The following is a 26125-nucleotide window of genomic DNA, read 5'->3' as shown; positions in this document are numbered from 1 at the left end:
ATTTTTTCTTTAATTCTACAACTATAACTTCAATTTCTAGTGTTACTTAATATTATAATTAATTTATGAAAGAGCTTTTAAAAATTGCCATTCCCAACACCCTCAATCAAATCAAGACCAATCAAACAAAATAAATCTAAGTTACTTATTTCTCAACTGCATGGAATTCTAGTCATACTTTCCATTAACCACCTGGCAATTCCATACTAACCTAAAATAAAAGACAGGCACCAGATACTATTATTTCCATTTTATAGGTCAGAAAAATAAATTTTAATAATTAAACTAGTTATGATATCTTTGTAAAGTAAAATTAAAAGTTGATACTCTTTGTTCTGAGTCTGAAACAGTGAAAATTAAAAAATAGTAGTCAACTCATCATTTTCTAATTGGTAATTTACTATTACCTTGTATTGGAAATAGCTGGTAGATTCCAATATTGCAAGATTTTATTTTAAGATTCTGAGAGGTTGTTTGGATGCCTATGGGAACAACAGAACAACAAAAATCTCGCATTTCAAGTTCTGTTTTATCTAGGGAAGTGTTAACCAGCAAACTTGTCTGAGAAAGTCAAAGAAAGGAAATATCTATTTTAGCTATCAAAACCTTCCAGAAGAGGAAATAGAATTTGTACTGAAGAAAATAAAAGTACCACTTTAAAGACAGGAAGTTTTATTATTTCCCAGCAATGATTTATTCAGTGAGATGATACAGTGAAAATGATTATCTTTTTGTTTTTTTCTTTTTTCACCTATTGACAGTGATCCATGCTCCATTTAATGGAAGAAATTTTCATTTCTCACAAAGATGCAATTTATTTTCTAAGTTAGCCTGGTCTCCTTTTTCTTCAGTAATTCAGCTTTATCTACATTGATTTAGGATATTGTTAATTATTTTTAATATTTATCATACATATTTCTGTTACATATCTCTCCTTTAATTTCTTTTCTTTTTTTTTATGGGCATTTTATTTTTTTTAATTTTTTTAAATTTTTTTTTACTTTTAAAATCTTTAATTCTTACATGCGTTCCCAAACATGAACCCCTCTCCCACCTCCCTCGCCATAACATCTCTGTGGGTCATCCCTATGCACCAGCCCCAAGCATGCTGTATCCTGCGTCAGACATAGACTGGCGATTCAATTCTTACATGATAGTATACATGTTAGAATGCCATTCTCCCAAATCATCCCACCCTCTCCCTCTCCCTCTGAGTCCAAAAGTCCGTTATACATATCTGTGTCTTTTTTCCTGTCTTGCATACAGGGTCGTCATTGCCATCTTTCTAAATTCCATATATATGTGTTAGTATACTGCATTGGTGTTTTTCTTTCTGGCTTACTTCACGGAAGAAGGGAAGAAAGGAAGAGAAGAAAGAAAGAAAGAAGGAAATATATTCATTGAAAAAGTAAAAATAATTCAGACCAGTATCAAAAATTACAGAGAACTAATATGATTATTTTTCTTTATATCAAATATTATATAACTTGTAAAATGTTGAAGATAGTCAAATAATTTTGTGTTTTCTCCCCAGTAATAAGTTCTTATTCTTCATTTGGGCAGTGTCAAATGCATACATAAAATGATATGACATTTTAGGATATTAAAAATATATTAGATATTTTAATTGCCATAATGCACTAGTCCCTCATGAGCTTTCAGTATTACTCAACCATGAATACATTCAAAGTGTTACACTTACCATTTGAGATTTCAGCATTCAAATCTCTAAAGAAGAAAATAATTGTTTTCCCAATAGAGGAAATTCTTCTGTTTCACATGTCACTAGTACAAACAAGAAATTAGTTTTAACTGTTTTGCTTCAACAATCATAAAAATAAAAATCATTGGAAATTTCAGAATCCAGTTAGTAATGAGCTGTAATTATATCTTCAATAAATTTTGAGTTTATTTTTGTATATGATTCTAGAAAGTGTTCTAAATTTATTATTTTACATGTAGCTGTCCAGTTTTCCCAACATTATTCATTGAAGAGCTTGTCTTTTCTCCATTGTATATGCTTGTCTCCTATGTCTTAGATTAACTTACCATAGACTTATTTCTGGGACTTATATATAAGACCAGATACCATGAAAATCAGAATGGAAAGTAGGATATGCAGTACACTCTTTGGCATAATTTGCAGCAATATCTTTTTGGATGTCTCCTAGAGCAATGGAAATAAAAACAAAACTAAATAAATGGAACCTAAATAAACTTAAAAGTTTTGTTTTGTTTTTTTACAACAAATGAGACCGTAAGCAAAATGAAAATACAACCTTATAATATGCTAAGTCACTTCAGTTGCGTCCACCTCTTTATGACCCTATGGACTATAGCTCATAGACCGCCAGTCTCCTCTGTCCTTGGGATTCTCCATGCAAGAACACTGAAGTGGATTGCCTTGCCCTCCTCCAGGGGATATTCCCACCCCAAGGGTCAAATCTGCATCTCTTCTGTCTCCTGCATTGGCAGGTGGGTTCTTTGTCACTACACCACCTGGGAAGCCCTACAGAATAAAAGAAAATATTTGCAAATGATGTGACCAAAAAGGGATAAATTTCCAAAATATACAAACAGCTAATACAGAGCTATAACTCTCTCCCTGCTCCAAAGGAAGAAAAAAAAATTAAATAATGTACAGAAAATCTAAACAGCTATTTCTCCAAAGGAGTTATATAACTAGACAACAGGTGCAAAGAAAAATGATCAACATCACTAATTATGGGAGAAAGTGAAAGTGAAGTTGTGGCAGACTCTTTGCGACCCCATGGACTGTAGCCTACCAGGCTTCTCAGTCCATTGGATTTTCCAGACAAGAGTACTGGAGAGGGTTGCCATTCCCTTCTCCAGGGGATCTTCCCTACCCAGGGATTGAACACTGGTCTCCTACATTTTAGGCAGACACTTTACCCTCTAAGCCACCACGGAAGCCCTAATTATGGGAGAAGTGCAAATAAAAACTGCAATGAGGTACCACCTCACACTGGTCAGAATGGCATCATCAAAAATTTTACAAATAATAAATGCTGGAGAGGGTGTGGAGGAAAGGGAACATTTCTACATTGTTGATTGCAATGTAAGTTGTTATGACACTGTGGAAAATAGCGAAGATTCCGTTAAAAACTAAAAATAGACTAATATGATCCAGTGATCCTACTAGCCCAGTCTTGGGCATATATTCAAAAAAAAATCTCTAATTCAAAAAGATATGCATGCCAGTGTTCACAGCAGCAATATTCACAATAACCAAAACATGGAAGTGACATAAATGTCCATTGACAAATGAATGAATAAAATATGTATTTTATACTGGCTTAAAGTTCAACATTCAGAAAACAAAGATCATGGCATCCAGTCCCATCAATTCATGGGAAATAGATGGGGAAACAGTGGAAACAGTGTCAGACTTTATTTTTGAGGGCTCCAAAATCACTGCAGATAGTGACTGCAGACATGAAATTAAAAGACATTTACTCCTCTGAAGAAAAGTTATGACCAACCTAGATAGTATATTCAAAAGCAGAGACATTACTTTGCCGACTAAGGTCTGTCTAGTCAAGGCCATGGTTTTTCCTGTGGTCATGGATGTGAGAGTTGAACTGTGAAGAAGGCTGAGCACCAAAGAATTGATGCTTTTGAACTGTGGTGTTGGAGAAGACTCTTGAGAGTCCCTTGGACTGCAAGGAGATCCAACCAGTTCATTCTCAAGGAGATCAGCCCTGGGATTGCTTTGGAAGGAATGATGCTAAAGCTGAAGCTCCAGTGCTTTAGCCACCTCATGTGAAAAGTTGACTCATTGGAAAAGACTATTATGTTGGGAGGGATTGGGGGCAGGAGAAGAAGGGGACGACTGAGAATGAGATGGCTGGATGGCATCACGGACTCGATGGATGTGAGTCTGAGGGAACTCCGGGAAATGGTGATGGACAGGGAGGCCTGGCGTGCTGCTATTCATGGGGTTACAAAGAGTCGGACACGACTGAGTGACTGAACTGAACTGATATACATATACACAATGGACTATCACTAAGCCATTAAAAAAAATGAAAAAATGCCATTCACAGCAGCATAGAAGGACCTAGAGGTTATCACACTAAGTGCATAAGACAAAGACAAATATTATGTGATATTGACCATATGCAGGATAAAAAAAAAAGGTACAAATGAACTTACTTACAAAACAAAAATAGATACACCTAAATAGAAAACAGACTTATGGTTATCAAAGTGGATAGGAGAGCAGAAATAAACTGGGACTTTGGGTTCAACATATGCATTTTACTATATAGAAAACATATAACCAACAAGGAATTACTGTATAGCACTGTACTGTATAGAAGCTACTATTTTATAATAACCCATAAGGGAAAAAAATCTGAAAAATAATGTGTGTGTATATATATATATATATGTAAATATAAAACTTAATCACTGCTATACACCTGAAACTAACACAGCATTTTACATCAAGTATATATCAAGTAAAATAGCAAAAGATATCAGTTGCAAGAACAAAGTCATTAATTACTTTTTTCTTTTACTAATAATTTTTCAGTGCAGAAAATCATATCTGAATATGGATGATTTTAATCATTTTCTTCTTTATGTCTAATAATTTTATCTATTGTTGAGAATTCTACCTGAATTGTCAATGAAAATACTTTGTATTCCTACTAGATTTTTTTAAAATAATGAATAAACTGATGACATGAAAAAGATTACACTAATTGTAAAATAAATGAATATAGCTCTTTCTTTTTTGCTAATATTCCAACACAATTGTTGTGCATCACATAATAAATAGCTTTTTGTGCACATTATAGAAAATTCCTGGCATATAATTCCTTTGCCATTATAAACATACCAGGAAGCCTTGGATGACAGGTAATTCACAAATACAATATCCTATGCTAATTGAACAAGGATGAAATAGAAGAAGAGTAATCAGAAGTGATTTCACATTCTGCTAACTTTCTGAATTGAAAATAGTATCTTCTTCCCAGGGGGATTTATTGTGGCAGTCTTAAACTAATAAGATCTATACAATATTACCCCATGTCTCTGGAAAAGAAGGATCTATCATTACAGTTTTCCATTATCAAGTAAAAATACCAGGGAAGAAGGGATAATTGGAAATGAAAGAGGCTACAACAGCAAAAATAAAGAAGACATTGTGCCCTATTTTGACTATAACTTCTGCTTTTCTGTTTATACTGTACAATATAATAGAAAATTCAATTAAATGAAGTTGGAAAAACTGAAGGGTGCACTCTTATTTCCTGCAGTTATAGCAGAGCCAAACAGCATGAAGAGAGACTCCTCTCCTGGCAAGGACTCAGATAAAGGAAAGCCATAGACTCTTGGTTTACTGCAACCTTCCCCACTTCCTTTTTTTCTATAAAATCTGTCTCCTTCTCTTGCTGAGCAGGGATTTCAGATGTCTCACCTTGTTTGCTGAACCCTAGTCTCTGTTGATCTTCAATAAACCCATTTTTGCTAGAAAAACACCTGACAGTCTATTTGTTTCAGGTCAGCATATTATTTTGAGGGCTTTCCTCCTGCCCTATTCTTTCCTCTGGACAACTTTTTCTTAATAGATCCTTTGCATAAGTCCAAAGAGTATTCCATGCCTTTTGGTGGGTAATACTGCTGATAATGAATTCTTTCATTTCATGTTGTGCACCATAATATGAACATCGCTAGTACTTAAAGAAACTAAAAAAAAAAAAAAAAAGCATCCATATGAATGAGGGTGTCTTTACTAAAAATTTCATGTATTTTGCAATATTATCTACAATTTTATGTATTTTGCAAAGTTAAAGTCACTATTTCTTTTTAAAGAGAAAGGAAATGCTAATGAATAAAAATTGCTAATTATATTCTCTCACCCTCAACCAAGACCTCTTTTTGATGAAGATGACAAGTGACTCTTTCCCTCTTTCTTGGTTTGAAAAATATTAAACAACTGTTCTTATTTTCTTTATGACATATTTTAAAGTACTGGCATCTGGAGGTTTTTTATCTCACTTAATAAATGTATAGAAGAAATTATATTCTATAAATAGTCTGTAAGCAACTTGACTTTTTCCCATGTTATGCAATACAATTAGCTATTTTAAACAATGAACCTTAGTTCAATTAAAGTGAAATGTTCTGCTTGCTATTTCTGGTATAGTATTATAAGGGCAAATTTTCCATTTTTAGGAGATAATCTATTTTAACTAAACATTTCCAGAAGACTATGACGTTAGCTTATTTCTGGGCATCTGTTTAATGTCTAATTTTATCAACTCCTCAATTGCATATGATTACAATAGAGTCAATCAAATAAACTGAATCTTCCCAGGACTCAAAAAGGGGGTATTTTTCCATAGTAGAAAGTAACCAGGCATTAAAGTATTCAAACTACTTATTAAAAGTGCAATGCAAAATTAATTATAGGTAATGATCTGCAACTGAGAATTATCTTAATTTTGATTGAATTAAATATAACTGATGTGTGAAGTAGCTCCTTTCAGTGGACATTATTATATTCAGAAACAAGACATATTAAAACATAGTTCTACTAACTAGTAGATTAAACCAAAGCATTGGAATAAATGTTGTGTATTAAGGAGATAGGTAACAGAAATAAATAATGGATTTCATTATTGGATATAACCATAAATCATCTCCTAGAACAAAAAAAATTAATATATACTACTTGCTAAGCATAAAATCTGCATATGAATAATAAAGAAACAAACTAATTTTCTGCCTTCTTGGTACTTACATCCTATTTTGAAAAAATATTAAACAATGATTAGATGAATAAAATGATATATGTTTACAGATTTCACTGATTCTGTAAATGTGTTGATGTGAAATATTATAACAAGAAGTTTAAATTTAGGTTAAAGATGTTCTGTGAAAATGATATTTAAGCTGGCATGCAAAAGATAAACAGAATATATTCATGTGAAAGACAGAGAAAAGGAAAAAAGAAAACTTTTCTAAGATTTGATGCTTCCTAGGGATGGGGGAGCCTGGTGGGCTGCTGTCTATGGGATTGCACAGAGTCAGACACTACTGAAGTGACTTAGCAGCAGGAGCTAAAAGCAGAGAAGGCAATGGCAACCCAGTCCAGTACTCTTGCTTGGAAAATTCCATGGACAGAAGAGCTTGGTACGCTGCAGTCCATGGGGTCGCTAAGAGTCGGGCATGACTGAGCGACTTCACTTTCACTTTTCACTTTCCACTTTTATGCACTGGAGAAGGAAATGGCAACCAACTCCAGCATTCTTGCCTGGAGAATCCCAGAGACAGAAGAGCCTAGTGGGCTGCTGTCTATGGTGTCACACTGAGTTGGACATGACTGAAGCAACTTAGCAGCAGCAACAGCAGCTAAAAGAGCTATTCCACTCACCATTGCAACAATAAGAAAAAAATACTTAGGGATATGTCTAGCTAAAGAAACTAAAAACCTATATATAGAAAACTATAAAACACTGGTGAAGGAAATCAAAGAGGACACTAATAGATGGAGAAATATACCATGTTCGTGGATTGGAAGAATCAATATAGTGAAAATGAGTATACTACCCAAAGTAATATATAGATTTAACACAATCCCTATCAAGCTGCCAGTGCTATTTTTCACAGAGCCAGAACAAATAATTTCACAATTTGTATGGAAATACAAAAAAACCTTGAATAGCCAAAGCGATCTTGAGAAAGAAGGATGGAACTGGAGGAATCAACTTGCCTGACTTCAGGCTCTACTACAAAGCCACAGGCATCAAGACAGTATGGTACTGGCACAAAGACAGAAATATAGATCAATGGAACAAAATAGAAAGCCCAGAGATAAATCCATGCACCTATGGATACCTTATCTTTGACAAAGGAGGCAAGAATATACAATGGATTAAAGAAAATCTCTTTAACAAGTGGTGCTGGGAAAACTGGTCAACCACTTGTAAAAGAATGAAACTAGATCACTTTCTAACACCATACACAAAAATAAACTCAAAATGGATTAAAGATCTAAACACAAAACCAGAAACTATGAAACTCCTAGAGGAGAACATAGGCAAACACTCTTTGACATAAATCACAGCAGGATCCTCTATGACCCACCTCCCAGAATACTGGAAATAAAAGCAAAAATAAACAAATGGGACCTAATTAAAATTAAAAGCTTCTGTACAACAAAGGAAACTATAAGCAAGGTGAAAAGACAGCCTTCTGAATGGGAGAAAATAATAGCAAATGAAGCAACTGACAAACAACTAATCTCAAAAAAATACAAGCAACTCCTGCAGCTCATTCCAGAAAAATAAACGACTCAATCAAAAAAATGGGCCAAAAAACTAAATAGACATTTCCCCAAAGAAGACATACAGATGACTAACAAACACAAGAAAAGATGTTCAACATCACTCATTATCAGAGAAATGCAAATCAAAACCACAATGAGGTACCATTTCATTCCAGTCAGAATGGCTATGATCCAAAAGTCTACAAGCAATAAATGCTGGAGACGGTATAAAGAAAAGGGAACCCTCTTACACTGTTGGTAGGAATGCAAACTAATACAGCCACTATGGAGAACAGTGTGGTGAGTCCTTAAAAAATGGAAATAGAACTGCCTTATGACCCAGCAATCTTACAGCTTGGCATACACACCGAGGAAACCAGAATTGAAAGAGACACGTGTTCCCCAGTGTTCATCACAGCGCTGTTTACAATAGCCAGGACATGGAAACAACCTAGATTTCCATCATCAGATGAATGGATAAGAAAGCAGTGGTACATATACACAATGGAGTATTACTCAGCCATTAAAACGAATACATTTGAATCAGTTCTAATGAGGTGGATGAAACTGGAGGCAATTATACAGAGAGAAGTAAGCTAGAAAGAAAAACACCAAAACAGTATACTAATGCATATATATGGAATTTAGAAAGATGATAACGATAACCCTGTATGTGAGACAGCAAAAGAGATACAGATGTATAGAACAGTCCTTTGGACTCTGTGGGAGAGGGAGAGGGTGGGATGATTTGGAAGAAAGGCATTGAAACATGTATAATATCATATAAGAAATGAATCACCAGTCTAGGTTCGATGCAGGGTGCAGGATGCTTGTGCCTGGTGCACTGGGATGACCTGGAGGGATGGTGTTGGTGGGGGGGAGGTGGGAGGGGGGTTCTGGATTGGGAACACAGTGTACACCCATGGTGGATTCATATTGACGTGTCACAAAACCAGTACAATATTGTAAAGTAAAATAATAATAATAATAATAATAATAAAAGAAAAATAAATAAAAGGTCTTCCTTGGTTGTTCATATGGTTAAGAATCCGCCTGCAATACAAGTGGCCAGAGTTCGATCCCTGGGTTGGGAAGATCTCTTGGAGGAGGGCATGGCAACCCACATCAGTATTTTTGGCCGCAGAATCCCATGGACAGAGGAGCCTGGAAGGCTACAGTCCACGGAGTCTCAAAGAGTCAGACATGACTGAGCCACTAAGTACAGCACAGCACAAGAGCTAAAAAGAGATCTAATGGCTGGAGCTGAGTGAGAAAGCCAAAGTGAGTTGCAAAGTACGAATGGAAAAATGAGCAACTACCACATCAGCATAGGCCTTGTAGGTTACTATGGTGAAAGAGTGAAGTTGGTTTTCATGAGAATTTCTCCTCCTCTTAAAGGTTAGGCAGTTTAGTTGTTTTGTTTTGTGTTGTTTTTTTTTTTTTTAATTTCTCTAACATTTAAATAAAGCCATCTTGAGATTAACTACTCTAGCTTTGTATTAAAATCTTTGAACTTTTAACTAGTTAATATATACAGATGACACCATCACTTTCCTTTATGGCAGAAAGTGAAGAAGTACATATCTTCTTGATTAAATGAAAGAGAGTGAAAAAGTCAGCTTAAGACTCAATATTCAGAAAACTAAGATAAAGCCATCTGGTCCCATCACTTTGTGGCAAATAGATGGGGAAACAATGGAAACAATGACAGACTTTATTTTGGGGTGCTCCAAAATCACTGCAGATGATGACTGCAGCCATGAAATTAAAAGATACTTGCTCCTTTGAAGAAAAGTTATGACCAACCTAAACAGCATATTAAAAAGCAGAGAGATTACTTTGCAAACAAAGTCCATCTAGTCAAGGCTATCATTTTTCTAGTGGTTATGGATTTGAAAGTTGGACTATAAAGAGAGCTGAACACTGAATAATTGATGCTTTTGAACTGTGGTGTTGGAGAAGACTCTTGAGAGTTCCTTGGATTGCAAGGAGATCCACCCTGTCCATCCTAAAGGAAATCAGACCTGAATATTCATTGGAAGTACTGATGCTGAAGCTGAATCTGAAACTCCATTACTTTGGCTACATGATGGTAAGAACTGACTCATTTGACGAGACCCGGATTCTGGGAAAGATTGAAGGTGGGAGGAGAAGGGACCGACAGAGGATGAGATGGTTGGATGGCATCACTGACTCAAGGGACATGAGCTTGAGTAAGCTCTGGGAGTTGGTGGTGGATAGAGAGGCCTGGTGTGTTGCAGTCCATGGGGTCACAAAGAGTTGCACATGACTGAGTGACTGAACTGAACTGAACTGAACTGAAGGAAAATATATAAAGAAAGTCAATAAAATGACTACAGAGTCCTCTTTTAAGTTATTTTTTATTTGCAAAGTGTTGTAGACACTTTTTCTTCTCCATAGTTAATGTGACGTCCCAAGGTCTTCTTTCTTCTATTGTTTGCTCAGCTGGCAAAGAATCCACCTGCAATGCGGAAGACCTGGGTTTGATCCCTAGTTTGGGAAAATCCCCTGGAGAAGTTAATGGCTACCTACTCCAGTATCCTTCCTTGGAGAATTCCATGAACAGTATGGGTTTGCAAATATTTGGACATGACTGAGTGACTTTCACTTTCAAATATATCTACCTTTTCTTTTAGTTCTTGTGTTTTCTTTCTTATCTAGAATTATTGCAATAATTGAGTCACAAAAATGTACTTTCTGTTTTCTTCTACAATTGATGCAATTCAGTCTCTTGTATTTAGATCTATATCCATTTTAAGTTAATTTTTGTCTCCTATGGAAGGCAAGGTACCTAGTGCACTCTTTTTGATGTATTCATCCATTTGTCCCATCATTGTTTGAAAATACTATAGACTTTCTCCATTGAATTGCCTTTGGGTACTTATCAAAAATCAACTCACAACAAATGTAAGATTGTTTTTCCATACTCATTTTTATTCCATTCTTCTGTATGTTTTTTCTTATTCTAGTATCACATTGTCTTCATTACTACAGCTTTGTAATAAGTTTGAAAACTGCGAATCTGCAAACTATGTTCTTTTTCAAGACTGCTGTGGCTATTCTGCATTTGCATTTTATCTATTAGCTTGTCAATCTGTGCAAAATTTTATAGTAGATATATTAAATCTGTGTGAATTTCAGTAGTGTTGTCATATTAACAATTTTAACCTTTTCAGTTAATTTAACCAGAATATCTTATCACTTAGGTCTTCTTCAACTTTTATCAATGGTATTTTCTTCTTTCTGGGAACATACATTAACTTCTCTTATTAAAGTTATTATAAAATAGTTTATAATTTTATCAGCCTTCCTTATGGTTCATTTCTCATATGTACCTGATAACTGGAAAAATCATAGCTTTGACCATACAGACCTTTGTTGGCAAAGTGATGCCTCTGTCTTTTAATATGCTATGTTTGCCATGGCTTTCCTTCCAAGGAGCAAGCATATTTTAATTTTATTGTTGCATTCACCATCTGTAATGATTTTGGAGACCAAGAAAATAAAATCTGTTACTGTTTCCATATTTTCCTTTTCTATAGTCAAAGGTATAGTTTTTCCAGTAGTTAAGTATGTGTGTGAAATGTGGACCATAAAGAAAGCTGAGAGCTGGAGAATTAATGTTTTCAAACTATATTGCTGGAGAAGACTCTCGAGAATCTTGTGGACAGCAAAGGGATCAGATCAGTCAATCTTAAGGGAAACTAACCCTGAATGTTCATTGGAAGGACCAGTGCTTCAGTACTCTGATACTTTGGCCACTTGATGCAGAGCCAAATCATTGGGAAAGAGCTGGTGCTAAGAAAGATTGAGTGCAAGAGGAGAAGGGGGTGACAGTGGGTAAGATGGTTAGATGGCATCACTGACTCAATGGACATGAGTTTGAGCAAACTCTAGGAGATGGTGAAGGACAGGGAAGCCTGAAATGCTACATTCCATAGGGTAGCAAAGAGGCAGACATGACTTAGTGACTGACCCACTACAATAGTTTGCCATGAATTGATGGGATCAGATGCCATAATCTTAGTTTTGAATGTTGAGTTTTAAGCCAGTATTTTCCACTCTCCTCTTTCAGCCTCATCAAGCTCTTAAGATCCTCTTCTCTTTCTGATGTTAGAGTGATATCAACTGCCTATCTGAGGTCGTTGATATTTCTCCTGGCAATCCTGATTTCAGCTTGTGATTCATCCAGCCCAGCATTTTGCATGATGCATTTTGCCTATTTTTTAATCAGGTTATTTATTTATTTAGCTATTGGATTATGAAAGTTTCTAACATAATTTGGTAATATAATTTGAAGTTAAGAAGTGTTATGCCTTTGTTTTTCTTTCTTAAAATTGTATTAACTAGTTGGGGTCTTTAGTGGTTCCACACAAATTTTAGGAAATTTTTTCTGTTTCTTTGTAAAATTCGTTGGCATTTTGAAAGGGTTTTCTTTGAAACTGTAGGTCACTTTGGATAGTATGAACAGTTGACATATTAATTCTCCTAATCCATAAGTGCAAGGTGTATGTGCTCATTTGCACAGTCATTTCTGACTCCTTGGGGCCCTAACAACTCTAGGTCGCTAGGCTCTTCTGTCCACAGAATTTTGCACGAAAGGATACTGGAGCAGGTTGCTGTTTTTTACTCCCTGACTGCAGTTTCAATCCTTGGGCCTAGAGACAGAAATGGCAGCCCACTCCTGTTTGCTTGCTTGGAAAATCCCATGGACAGAGGAGCCTGGCAGGCTACAGTCCATGGGATAACAAGAGTCAGACATGACTTAGCAACTAAGTCACCACCACCACTGCAGGGGATCTTTCCAACCCAGAGATAGAACTAGGGGATCTTGTGTCTCCTGCACTGATAGTCAGATTCTTTACCACTGAAGCCACCTAAAGTCCCTAAATACAGGGTATATTCACATTTATTTGTGTACTGTTGTATGTCCTTCATGAATGTTTTGGAGTCTCCAGTGTGCAATTTTCCAGCTTGATTAATTTTATTTCTTGATTAATTTATTATTTTGATGATATTGTGAGATTTTTCTTTCTTCTTTTGTTTCATGATTCATTGTTACTGTACAAAAACACATTGATTTTTTTTTTTTAACTTGAAACTTTGCAGAATTTGTTACCTCGTTCCAAAAAACATGTTGATGGCATCTTAAGTTTTTTTACATATACTGTCATGTTAACTGTGAACAGGGAGACTTTTTATTTATATCTTTCCAACTTGGAAACCTTTTTTTTCTTGCCCAACCTTCATTTCTTGTCTAACCTTTTAGTACTAGGTTATATAGTAGTGCAAGTGGGCATTCTTATTTTGTTTCTGAATTATAGATAAAGCTGTTAGCTTTTCATTTTGAGTATGATGTGAGCTGTGAGTTTGTCATATATGTTGATCTCATATCTGCATTCCTTTTACATCTAATTTAACATCAATTTTTTCATGAATATATGCTGAATTTTGTTGTGTTTTTCAGCAAATATCAAGATAGTCAATATGGTTTGTATCTTTCACACATTGCGTTGATTTTCATATATTAATCACATTTTACATTCTTGAGGTAAATCCCATTCAATCATAATCTTCAATCCGTTTCCATGTTGCTGAACTTGCACATTTATATTAAATATTGTTAATCATTTTAAAATCTCTTATTATTTTCTTTTCTGATTATGATATCAGAGTATTAAAATGCACATTGCATATCTTGGGAAGTCTTCTCTATCCCTTTTTTGAAAACTTGTAAAGGATCAATATTAATCTTTCCCATTCTTCAATCTTACTTGTATCTCTGAGTCCTAAATATGGGTCTTTTACAATGCCAATAGGTTGGATCAAAAATGTTTTAAACATTGTAGCAGAACAGTTTTTGCCTTTTGATTGGAGTGTTCAATTAATTTGTGTTCAATATAATTACTGAATACATAGAGCTTATATCCACAATTTTCTATCTGTTTTCTGAGTGTCTTATTAATTTTTTTATCTCCACTACAGCCTCTTTTTATTTTCAATAGATTTTCTCTATTGTACTATTTTAATTCTTTTTTTTTATTATGTGTTTCAATTATTTAACAACTATTTGGGGGATTAAAATCAACATTGTAACATAAAACATTCTACATACTTAATTTCAATAAAAATTAACTACAAAAATCTACTTAAATATATGCCTGTTTCCACCTCCTCCTTTGTGTGATTATTATCATACAGAATTTTAAGTTCAATCCTTATTTTAGACTCCCTCCTTTCTGGGATTATCCCATTTATTGTTAGTTGGATCACACAACTCTGAACTCTACCCATTGACACCTCAATCAAGGGCTTCCCTGGTGGCTCAGATGGTAAAGAATCCGCTTGCAATGTAGGAGAGTTCCATACCTGGGTTGGGAAGATCCTCTGCAGGAGGGCATGGTAACCCACTCCAGTATTCTTGCTGGTGAATTCCATGGACAGAGGATCCCATGGGTCACAAAGAGTCAGACACAATTGAGAAGTTTTCACCTTCACTTCCCTCAGTCAAAAATGAGGATTCTTTACAAGTTCTGTCCAAAATGCAACCACAGGAACTGGGAATTATTCTAAGGGACACTTGTGTAATGTAGATATTAGTTATTGTTGTTTCCTTCTTTCAAGAGTAAATACCCACCAGGTTTTTTTTTTTTAATTATTCTATTTGTTTTGTCTTGGGTTTATAATGGTTTTGACAAAAGTGCTATTTCAGTTATTCTTAAGAAGAAGAAAAAGAAAATCAGAACTCAGAAGATAGGCTTTTGAATCAGCTAATATACACCTAGTAAACTGACTGCATGCTTATCAAACAGCACTGAGAATATTAAGACCAACAATATACATAGAAAACCAAAGTGAGATTGTGAGCTAATTAGGCTTAAACATACCTTGCATAAGTCTGAAACTTTGATCTATCATGAAAAGTAATACTACAAGTGTAGCTTTCTATACAATTCTTGGAAAATTGTCTTAGCATTTCATGTTTTCTAATCCAAACAACTGTAGGGCATCAAATGAACTATGCAAATTAGATGCATTATCCAGACTTTGATGAATTTTACCAAGCAATATCACCTTCTGAGTAATTTCTGAGGAGGTTAAGGTTACCTCCTCTGGTGATATTTAATGATTGACAAACTGGTTAGTTTTTCATTTTAAATTCCTAAAAGCTAACTTTTATATTTTCATACAGGCTCTGTGCTTGTATTTGTTATTATGAATTTAGAGACTTAAGCCCCTTCCAAGTTAAAATGACCAGAGAATAGCTCATAGTTGTAGAAATCACTCTTACTTTGTTTGTTTGTTGGAGGCTTTCTGAAATTGTTGGAAATAATTTTCTGTTCTATCACAGTCTTAGTCTAGTTTCTAGTCTAAGAAAACTGTGGTACTAGAACTGATGAGAATTAAGTTCCCAAGAAGGTCACTCTTCCAAACTTAGTTTGGATCAACGAATTAAACACTGAATGGAGATCAAGGGATGCAGAGCTCATGTCCTGGATTTCTCTTCTTACTAATATATATCCTCTGACTTATTGTGTTAGAGAAAAAGAGGAGATTAAGTCTGATGGTATTTCATTTACTGTCAATTTTAATATTTTCTTATTTTTAATCTTATTACCTCCATTTTTTTTTTCCAAGCTCTGATATTAGTCTTACTAACAATGACCCTCTCTTTTCCTAACTTCCCGTCAAGAAGATGCCATTGATATTTCACCCAGCACTCATGATCAGCCCTACTAAGTAAATTTCAGCATGGGAGTCTGATCTTTCCTTGAATAAAATATATATTTTTTCAGTTCTATTGGAACAAATATCCACTCAAACCAGGATTTAAATCTCTAAATTTTTCCTCAGATTGCAGTTACAAATTTCTACAAATTTGAAACATGATATTATGAGAGGCTGGGATACATTTTACACTCCCATTCTTGGAAGTACTTAATGCCTTATAAAATTATTGAATGTATAATAATAATGTCTTATTTTAAAATATTGTAAATTTATAGTAATGTACACTCTTAGTTTAATTACATTTGAATACAATACTTGTTATATTCCTTTAGTCAGTTATTTAAAATTACTTTTTATCTAAGCATCTTCTCCTCCACAATTTCATCAGTTCAGTTCAGTTCAGTTCAGTTCAGTCGCTCAGTTGTGTCCGATTCTGTGCGACCCCATGAATCACAGCACGCCAAGCCACCCTGTCCATCACCATCTCCCGGAGCACATTCAGACTCACGTCCATCAAGTCCTTGATGCCATCCAGCCATCTCATCCTGGGTCATCAGAGTCTTTTCCAATGAGTTAATTCTTCGCATGAGGTGTCCAAAGTACTGGAGCTTCACCTTTACCATCATTCCTTCCAAAGCAATCCCAGGGTTGAGCTCCTTCAGAATGGACTGGTTGGATCTCCTTGCAGTCCAAGGGACTTGCAAGAGAATTCGCCAGCACCACAGTTCAAACGCATTAATTCTTCCACGCTCAGCCTTCTTCACAGTCTAACTCTCAAATCCATACATGACCACAGGGAAAACCATGGCCTTGACTAGACGGACCTTAGTCAGCAAAATAATGTCTCTGCTTTTGAATATACTATCTAGGTTGGTCATAACTTTTCTTCTAAGGAGTAAGCGTCTTTTACTTTCAAGGCTGCAGTCACCATCTGCAGTGATTTTGTAACCCAAAAAAATAAAGTCTGACACTGTTTCCACTGTTTCCCCATCTATTTTCCATGAAGTGATTGGACCAGATGCCATGATCTTCGTTTTCCGAATGTTGAGCTTTAAGCCAACATTTTCACTCTCCTCTTTCACTTTCATCAAGAGAATTTTTAGCTCCTATTCACTTTCCACCATAAGGGTGGTGTCATCTGCATATCTGAGGTTATTGATATTTCTCCTGGCAATCTTGATTCCAGCTTGTGTTTCTTCCAGTCCAGCGTTTCTCATGATGTACTCTGCATATAAGTTAAATAAACAGGGTGACAATTTATATCCTTGATGTATTCCTTTTCCTATTTGGAACCAGTCTGTTGTTCCATGTCCAGTTCTAACTGTTGACTCCTGACCTGCATACAGATTTCTTAAGAGGCAGCTCAGGTGGTCTGGTATTCCCATCTCTTTCAGAATTTTCCACAGTTTATTGTGACCCACATAGTCCAAGTCTTTGTTATAGTCAATAAAGCATAAATAGATGTTTTCCTGAAACTCTCTTGCTTTTTCCATGATCCAGCAAATGTTGCCAATTTGATCTCTGGTTCCTCTGCCTTTTCTAAAACCAGCTGGAACATCAGGGAGTTCACAGTTCACGTATTGCTGAAGCCTGGGTTGGAGAATTTTGAGCATTACTTTACTAGCATGTGAGATGAGTGCAATTGTGGTGTAGTTTGAGCATTCTTTGGCATTGCCTTTCTTTGGAATTGGAATGAACACTGATCTTTTCCAGTTTTATGGCCACTGCTGAGTTTTCCAAATTTGCCGGCATATTGAGTGCAACACTTTCACAGCATCATCTTTCAGGATTTGAAACAGCTCAACTGGAATTCCATCTCCTCCACCAGCTTTGTTCGTAGTGATGCATTCTAAGGCCCACTTGACTTCACATTACAAGATGTCTGGCTCTAGATGAGTGATCACATCATCATGATTATCTGGGTCATGAAGATCTTTTTTGTACAGTTCTTCTGTGTATTCTTGCGACCTCTTCTTAATATCTTCTGCTTCCGTTAGGTCCAGACCACTTCTGTCCTTTATCGAGCCCATCTTTGCATCAAATATTCCCTTGGTATCTCTAATTTTCTTGAAGAGATCTCTAGTCTTTCCCATTCTGTTTTTTTCCTGGATTTGTTTGCACTGATCGCTGAGGAAGGCTTTCTTATCTCTTCTTGCTATTCTTTGGAACTCTGAATTCAGATGCTTATATCTTTCCTTTTCTCCTTTGCTTTTTGCCCCTCTTCTTTTCACAGCTATTTGTAAGGCCTCCCCAGATAGCCATTTTGCTTTTTTGCATTTCTTTTCCATGAGGATGGTCTTGATCCCTGTTTCCTGTAAAATGTCACGAACATCATTCCATAGTTCATCAGGCACTCTATCTATAAGACCTAGACCCTTAAATCTATTTCTCACTTCCACTGTATAATCATAATGGATTTGATTTAAGTCATACCTGAATGGTCTAGCCGTTTTCCCTACTTTCTTCATTTTCAGTCTGAATTTGGCAATAAGGAGTTCATGATCTGAGCCACAGTCACCACCTGGTCTTGTTTTTGTGGACTGTATAGAGCTTCTCCATCTTTGGCTGCAAAGAATATAATCAATCTGTTTTCAGTGTTGACCATCTGGTGATGTCCATGTGTAGAGTCTTCTCTTGTGTTGTTGGAAGAGGATGTTTGCTATAACCAGTGCATTTTCTTGGCAAAACTCTATTAGTCTTTGCCCTGCTTCATTCCGCATTCCATGGCCAAATTTGCCTGTTACTCCAGGTGTTTCTTGACTTCCTACTCTTGCATTCCATTCCCCTATAATGAAAAGGACATCTTTTTTCGGTGTTAGTTCTAAAATATCTTGTAAGTCTGCATAAAACCATTCAACTTCAGCTTCTTCAGCATTACTGGTTGGGGCACAGACTTGAATAACTGTGATATTGAATGGTTTGCCTTGGAGACGAACAGAGATCATTCTGTCGTTTTTGAGACTGCATCCAAGTACTGCATTTCAAACTCTTTTGTTAACCATGATGGCTACACCATTCTTCTGAGGGATTCCTGCCCTCAGTGGTAGATGTAATGGTCATCTGAGTGAAATTCACCCATTCCAGTCCATTTTAGTTCGCTGTTTCCTAGAAAGTCGACGTTCACCCTTGCTATCTCTTCTTTGACCACTTCCAATTTGCCTTGATTCATGAACCTGACATTCCAGGTTCCTATGCAATATTGCCCTTTACAGCATCAGATCTTGCTTCTATCACCAGTCACATCCACAGCTGGGTATTGTTTTTGCTTTGGCTCCATCCCTTCATTCTTTCTGGAATTATTTCTCCACTGATCTCCAGTAGCATATTGGACACCTAATGACCTGGGGAGTTCCTCTTTTGGTATCCTATCTTTTTACCTTTTCATACTGTTCATGGGGTTCTCCAGGCAAGAATACTGAAGTGGTTTGCCATTCCCTTCTCCAGTGGATCACATTCTGTCAGGCCTCTCCACCATGACCCGCCCATCATGGTTTGCCCCATAGGCATGGCTTGGTATCATTGAGTTAGACAAGGCTGTGGTCCTAGTGTGATAAGATTGACTGGTTTTCTGTGAGTATGGTTTCATTGTGTCTGCTCTCTGATGCCCTCTTGCAACACTTACCATCCTACTTGGGTTTCTCTTACCTTGGCATGGGGTATCTCTTCACAGCTGCTCCAGCAAAGCACAGCTGCCGTTCCTTACCTTGGACGAGGGGTATCTCCTTACCGCCACCATTCCTGACCTTCAACGTGGGATAGCTCTTCTAGGCCCTCCTGTGCTGCACAGTCACCACTCTTCAGGTTGCTCCTCCCGGCCGCTGGCCCTGGCCTCCGGCTCGGGTTGGCTCCTCAAGGTCACTGCCCCTGGCCTCGGGCAAGAGGTGGCTTCTGGCTGTCCGTGATCTCGGATGTGGGGTGTCTCCTCCGGGCCGCCACTGGCCTCAGACGATCATCTTCTCTTCTCTGGGCCTGTCCAAAACTGTCTTCTCCTATCTCTCTCCATCTGATGCGCATTTAGCACTCCACAAATATTACTCCACTGAGGAGTCTCATTGTAAAACAATGCTCACCAACCGTGCACTCCACAAACATTACCCCACTGAGGAGTCTCATCGTAAAACAATCCTAACCAACCTTGCTTTACTTTTTTTTTTCTTTTTTTTTTTTTTTCCTCTAAAGTTAAAGAAAGCTAAACTCATCCTCAGATCCAATTATTTTTACTTTCCTTATTAAAAGTATTTTCCTCCACTTGTTCCCTATCGCATACACTTAATGTGAGAATTCAAAAGAGTTCTCCTCATTGGACATTTGTGAAAATGAAAGTCGCTCAGATGTGTCCAACTCTTTGTGACCCATGGACTACACAATCCATGGAATTTTCCAGACCAGAATTCTTGAGGGTGTAGCCCCTCCCTTCTGCAGAGGATCTTCCCAACCTAGGGATCGAACCCAGGTCTCCTGCATTGTAGGTGGATTCTTTACCAGCTGAGCCACAAGGACATTTGTGGTCCAGACCCAATTCTTGTGATAAAAACCTTCTGTCTAAATAATTCATGTTACACATGAAAAGGATTTCTATGGAGTCTAGAATGCCCTTCCTCTCATTTACATTTGAATGATACCACTTTAGGAGCTAATTCAACTCTTAGGAAGAAATCTTGATTATCCCAATAGCTTGCATCCATACCTTATTAAATGATCACTTACCTGCCAATAAACTTGCTATGTAGACCTATTTTCCCAATAGGGAAAACTTCTACTTACCTGAAAAGTAATTTGTCCTTCATTATATTCTAGCATCTGTCTATGTTTGGGCTTCCCTGGTGACTCAGCTGGTAAAGAACTTGCCTTCCATTGTAGAAGACATAAGAGACACAGGTTCGATCCCTGGGTCAGGAAGATTCCCTGGAAAAGGAAATGGCAATGCACTCCAGTATTTTTGCCTGGAAAATTCCATGGACAAGAGGAGCCTGGGGATCTACAGTCCACAGGGTCACGAAGAGTTAGACACATGCATGCCATGCTTTACCTTCTGGTTCAGTGGAATTGTGCATTACTATGGTTGGATACCTTTTTTGCATCAAATCAATTGATTATTAAAAAGGATGTTACAAAGGGAATGACTGGCAGGAAATCTATACCAAAAAAAAAAAAGAAAAAGAAAAAAGTTATTCCTCTACTCCCAGTGATTCTCAGGTCCTCACCTTTTCCTCTTATTCTGTAGTCAGTATTTCTGAATTTCTTTCTCCAGGCAGTAGGAGGTATAGAGGAGAAAAAAATGAGCCTCCTCACTTCCTTAGCAGTAGGAGAAGGGAGTTCAAATATATTTCAAATGGGGAAATTGAATATAATTCTTCACTGTAAGAATGATGAGTTTCAGCAGGCCTTTAGTATGCTACTTTATATCAGGGGATGCTCATGAGTTGCCTTGAAATAACCAGGATTATCTATGATATATCCATTTAACTTTTTAAGAAATGTAAAAATTCCCTTCAGAACAAAATACAATTATATTTTGGTATCTATTTTTGTTTTGTACCCATGCAACCTTGGCTTTGGAACTTTTAAAACCAGAAATAAGTATAGTATCTACCATTTTCTAAGTTATGGTTATCCTCAAACAGCTGGCCTATTAATATGCAATGGTACACACTGATATGTAATGTGCAAAAATATGGATGTAAACCAGTCAAAAAGATTAGATAGGTCAGAACTGACAGTTTCATGTGATATTGAAGAAGAAAGATATCATCAGATAAGCTGTGTTCTGTAAAAGAAAAGTTCAAATTAAAGGGAACAAAAAAAGTATAGTAAATCATACAGAAGAAGCACCAAGGGAGATGTGTGTACTTATGCGAAAGGTGAACTGTGGGGACAGACCAGCAGATTTTCACTTTAAAATATAAGCTGCCTATTGAACTTTTTACATCTAGATTTCAAACCGGTTTAAACAAAAATCTTGAAGTGTGGATGAAAAGACACTAACCTCCTGCTCATTATTTCTAAGTGGATTGATCTTTTCAGTTACTTCATAGATAAAATTCTCCTCATAGAGGTGGTAAAACTGGTTCAAATTGTGTGCAGTACATTAAAGGAATGACTGCCATTTCACTTTTATTAATCTTTCACACTCAGTTCAATTTGCTACATTTAAAATGACCTCATGGAGATAAATTAGAATGCAAGACCTGATTACTTAAAGTTGATACATTTCAATATCAATTGCTTAATGATAAAGAGGCTTATTTGAAAATTTTCTGAAAAAAAAAATAAAATGGTAAGGACAGTATTAACTTGCCTTTCTCTTTATTTTTTTTCTTCCAATTTCCCTCTTTAGGTCAACTTCAGTTTAGTTCAGTCGCTCAGTCGTGTCTGACTCTTTGCTACTCTGTGAGTCGCAGCATGCCAGGCCTCCCTGTTATCCTCCCATTAATTGTGCACACAGTTATTATATTTCACTTTATGTCAAGTTCTTCACTGTCTGAGAAATGTGGATCATTTAGAAGACATGAATTTTGGAAAAAACCTAAATCACTTGTTTCTTCAGTTGCTTTATCAGATACTGGGACTGATATCTGATGGCAATAAATAGAATGATTCAGTTCAGTTCAGTCGCTCAGTCTTGTCCGACTCTTTGCGACCCCATGAAACGCAACACGTCAGGCCTCCCTGTCCATCACCCATTCCCGGAGTTCACTCTGACTCATGTCCATGGAGTCAGAGATGTCATCCAGCCATCTCATCCTCTGTCGTCCCCTTCTGCTCCTGTCCCCAATCCCTCCCAGCATCAGAGTGTTTTCCAATGAGTCAACCCTTCGCATGAGGTGGCCAAAGTACTGGAGTTTCACCTTCAGCATCACTCCCTCCAGAGAAATCCCAGGACTGATCTGCTTCAGAATGGATTGGTTGGATCTTCTTGCAGTCCAAGGGACTCTCAAGAGTCTTCTCCAACACCACAGTTCAAAAGCATCAATTCTTCAGTGCTTAGCTTTCTTCATAGTCCAACTCTCACATCCATACATGACCAGTGGAAAACTATAGCCTTGACTAGACGGACCTTAGTCGGCAAAGTAATGTCTCTGCTTTTCAACTTGCTGTCTAGATTGGTTATAACTTTTCTTCCAAGGACTAAGCGCCTTTTAATTTCATGGCTGTAATCACCATCTGCAGTGATTTTGGAGCCCCCAAAAATAAAGTCTGACACTGTTTCCACTGTTTCCCCATCTATTTCCCATGAAGTGATGGGACCAGATGCTATGATCTTCGTTTTCTGATGTTAAGCTTTAACCCAACTTTTTTCGCTCTCCTCTTTCACTTTCATCAAGATGCTTTTTAGCTCCTCTTCACTTTCTGCCATAAGGGTGGTGTCATCTGCATATCTGAGGTTATTGATATTTCTCCTGGCAATCTTGATTCCCTCTTGTATTTCTTCCAGCCCAGCATTTCTCATGATGTACTCTGCATATAAGTTAAATAAGCAGGGTGACAATTTACAGCCTTGACGTACTCCTTTTCCTATTTGAAACCAGTCTGTTGTTCCATGTTCAGTTCTAATTGTTGCTTCCTGACCTGCATACAGATTTCTCAAGGGGCCAGTCAGGTGGTCTGGTATTCCCATCTCTTTCAGAATTTTCCACAGTTTATTGTGATTCACACAGTCAAAGGTTTCGGCATAGTCAATAAAGCAGAAATGCATGTTTTTCTGGAACTCTCTTGCTTTTTCCATGATCCAGTGGATGTTGGCAATTTGATTTCTGGTTCCTCTGCCTTTTCTAAAACCAGGTTGAACAACGGGAAGTTCATGGTTCCCGTATTACTGAAGCCTGGCTTGAAGAATTTTGAGCATTGTTTCACTAGCATGTGAGATGAGTGTAATTGTGCGGTAGTTTGAGCATTCTTTGGCATTGCCTTTCTTTGGAATTGGAATGGAAACTGACCTTTTCCAGTCCTGTGGCCACTGCTGAGTTTTCCAAATTTGCTGGCATATTGAGTGCAACACTTTCACAGCATCATCTTTCAGGATTTGAAACAGCTCAACTGGAATTCCATCACCTCCACTAGCTTTGTTCATAGTAATGCTTTCTAAGGCCCACTTGATTTCACATTCCAGGATGTCTGGCTCTAGGTGGGTGATCACATCATCGTGATTATCTGGGTCGTGAAGCTCTTTTTTGTATGGTTCTTCTGTGTATTCTTGCCACTTCTCCTTAATATCTTCTGCTTCTGTTAGATCTATACCATTTCTGTCCTTTATCGAGCCCATCTTTGCATGAAATATTCCCTTGATACCTCTAATTTTCTTTAAGAGATCTCTAGTCTTTACCATTCTGTTGTTTTCCTCTATTTGGTTGCATTGATCACTGAGCAAAGCTTTCTTATTCCTTCTTGCTCTTCTTTGCAACTCCGCCTTCAGATGTGTATATCTTTCCTTTTTTCCATTGCTTTTCACTTCTCTTCTTTTCACAGCTATTTGTAAGGCCTCCACAGACAGCCATTTTGGGGTTTTTTTTGCATTTCTTTTCCATTGCAATTGTCTTGATCTTTGTCTCCTGTACAATGTCACGAACCTCATTCCATAGTTCATCAGGCACTCTAATCAAATCTAGGCTCCTAAATCTGCTTCTCACTGCCACTGTATAATCATAAGGGATTTGATTTAGTTCATACCTGTATGGTCTAGTGGTTTTCCCTACTTCTTTCACTTTAAGTCTGAATTTGGCAATAAGAAGTTCATGATCTGAGCCGCAGTCACCTCCTGGTCTTGTTTTTGTGGACTATATAGAGATTCCCCATCTTTGGCTGCAAAATATGTAATCAGTCTGATTTCGGTGTTGATCATCTGGTGATATCCATGTGTAGAGTCTTCTCTTGTGTTGTTGGAAGAAGGTATTTGCTATGACCAGTGCAGTTTCTTGGTGAAACTCTATTAATCTTTGCCCTGCTTCATTCCACATCCCAAGGCCAAATGTGCCTGTTACTCCAGGTGTTTCTTGACTTCCTACTTTTGCATTTCACTCCCCTATAATGAAAAGGACATCATTTTGGGGTGTTAGTTCTAAAAGGTCTTGTTGATCTTCATATAACCGTTCAACTTCAGCCGCTTCAGGGTTACTGGTAAAGACATAGACTTGGATTACTGTGATATTGAGTGGTTTTCCTTGGAAACAAACAGAGATCATCCTGTCATTTTTGAGATTGCATCCAAGTACTGCATTTCAGACTCTTTTGTTGACCATGATGGCTACTCCATTTCTTCTGAGGGATTCCTGCCTGCAGTAGTAGATGTAATGGTCATCTGAGTGAAATTCACCCATTCCAGTACATTTTAGTTCGCTGATTCCTAGAATGTTGACGTTCACTTTTGCCATCTCCTGTTTTAACCACTTCCAATTTGCCTTGATTCATGAAACTGACATTCCAGGTTCCTATGCAATATTGTTTTTTACAGCATTGGACCTTGCTTCTATCATCACAACTGGGTATTGTTTTTACTTTTGCTCCATCCCTTCATTCTTTCTGGAGTTATTTCTCCACAGATCTCTAGTAACATATTGGGCACATACTGACCTGGGGAATTCCTCTTTCTGTATCCTATCATTTTGCCTTTTCATACTGTTCACGGTGTTCTCACAGCAAAAATACTTAAGTGGTTTGCCATTCCCTTTTCCAGTGGACCACATTGTGTCAGACCTCTCCACCATGCCCGCCCATCTTGGGTGGCCCCACAGGGCATGACATAGTTTCACTGAGTTAGACAAGGCTGTGGTCCTAGTGTGATTAGATTGACTAGTTTTCTGTGAGTATGGTTTCAGTGTGTCTGCCCTTTGATGCCCTCTTGTAATACCTATTGTCTTACTTGAATTTCTCTTATCTTGGACATGGGGTATCTCTTCACAGCTACCCCATCAAAGCACAACTGCTGCTCCTTACCTTGGAGAAGGGATATCTCCTCACTGCCGCCCCTCCAAACCTTGAATGTGGAATAGCTCTTCTAGTCCCTCTTGCATCCATGCAGCCACTGCTCCTTGAACATGGGCTTACTCTTCCAGGCTGCAACCCCTGGTCTCACGC

The sequence above is a fragment of the Ovis aries genome, chromosome 15 (genome assembly GCF_016772045.2).
Source record: "Ovis aries strain OAR_USU_Benz2616 breed Rambouillet chromosome 15, ARS-UI_Ramb_v3.0, whole genome shotgun sequence".
NCBI lineage: Eukaryota > Metazoa > Chordata > Mammalia > Artiodactyla > Bovidae > Ovis > Ovis aries.
The sequence above is the reverse complement of the archived record's forward strand: the minus strand, read 5'-3'. Positions refer to the sequence as shown.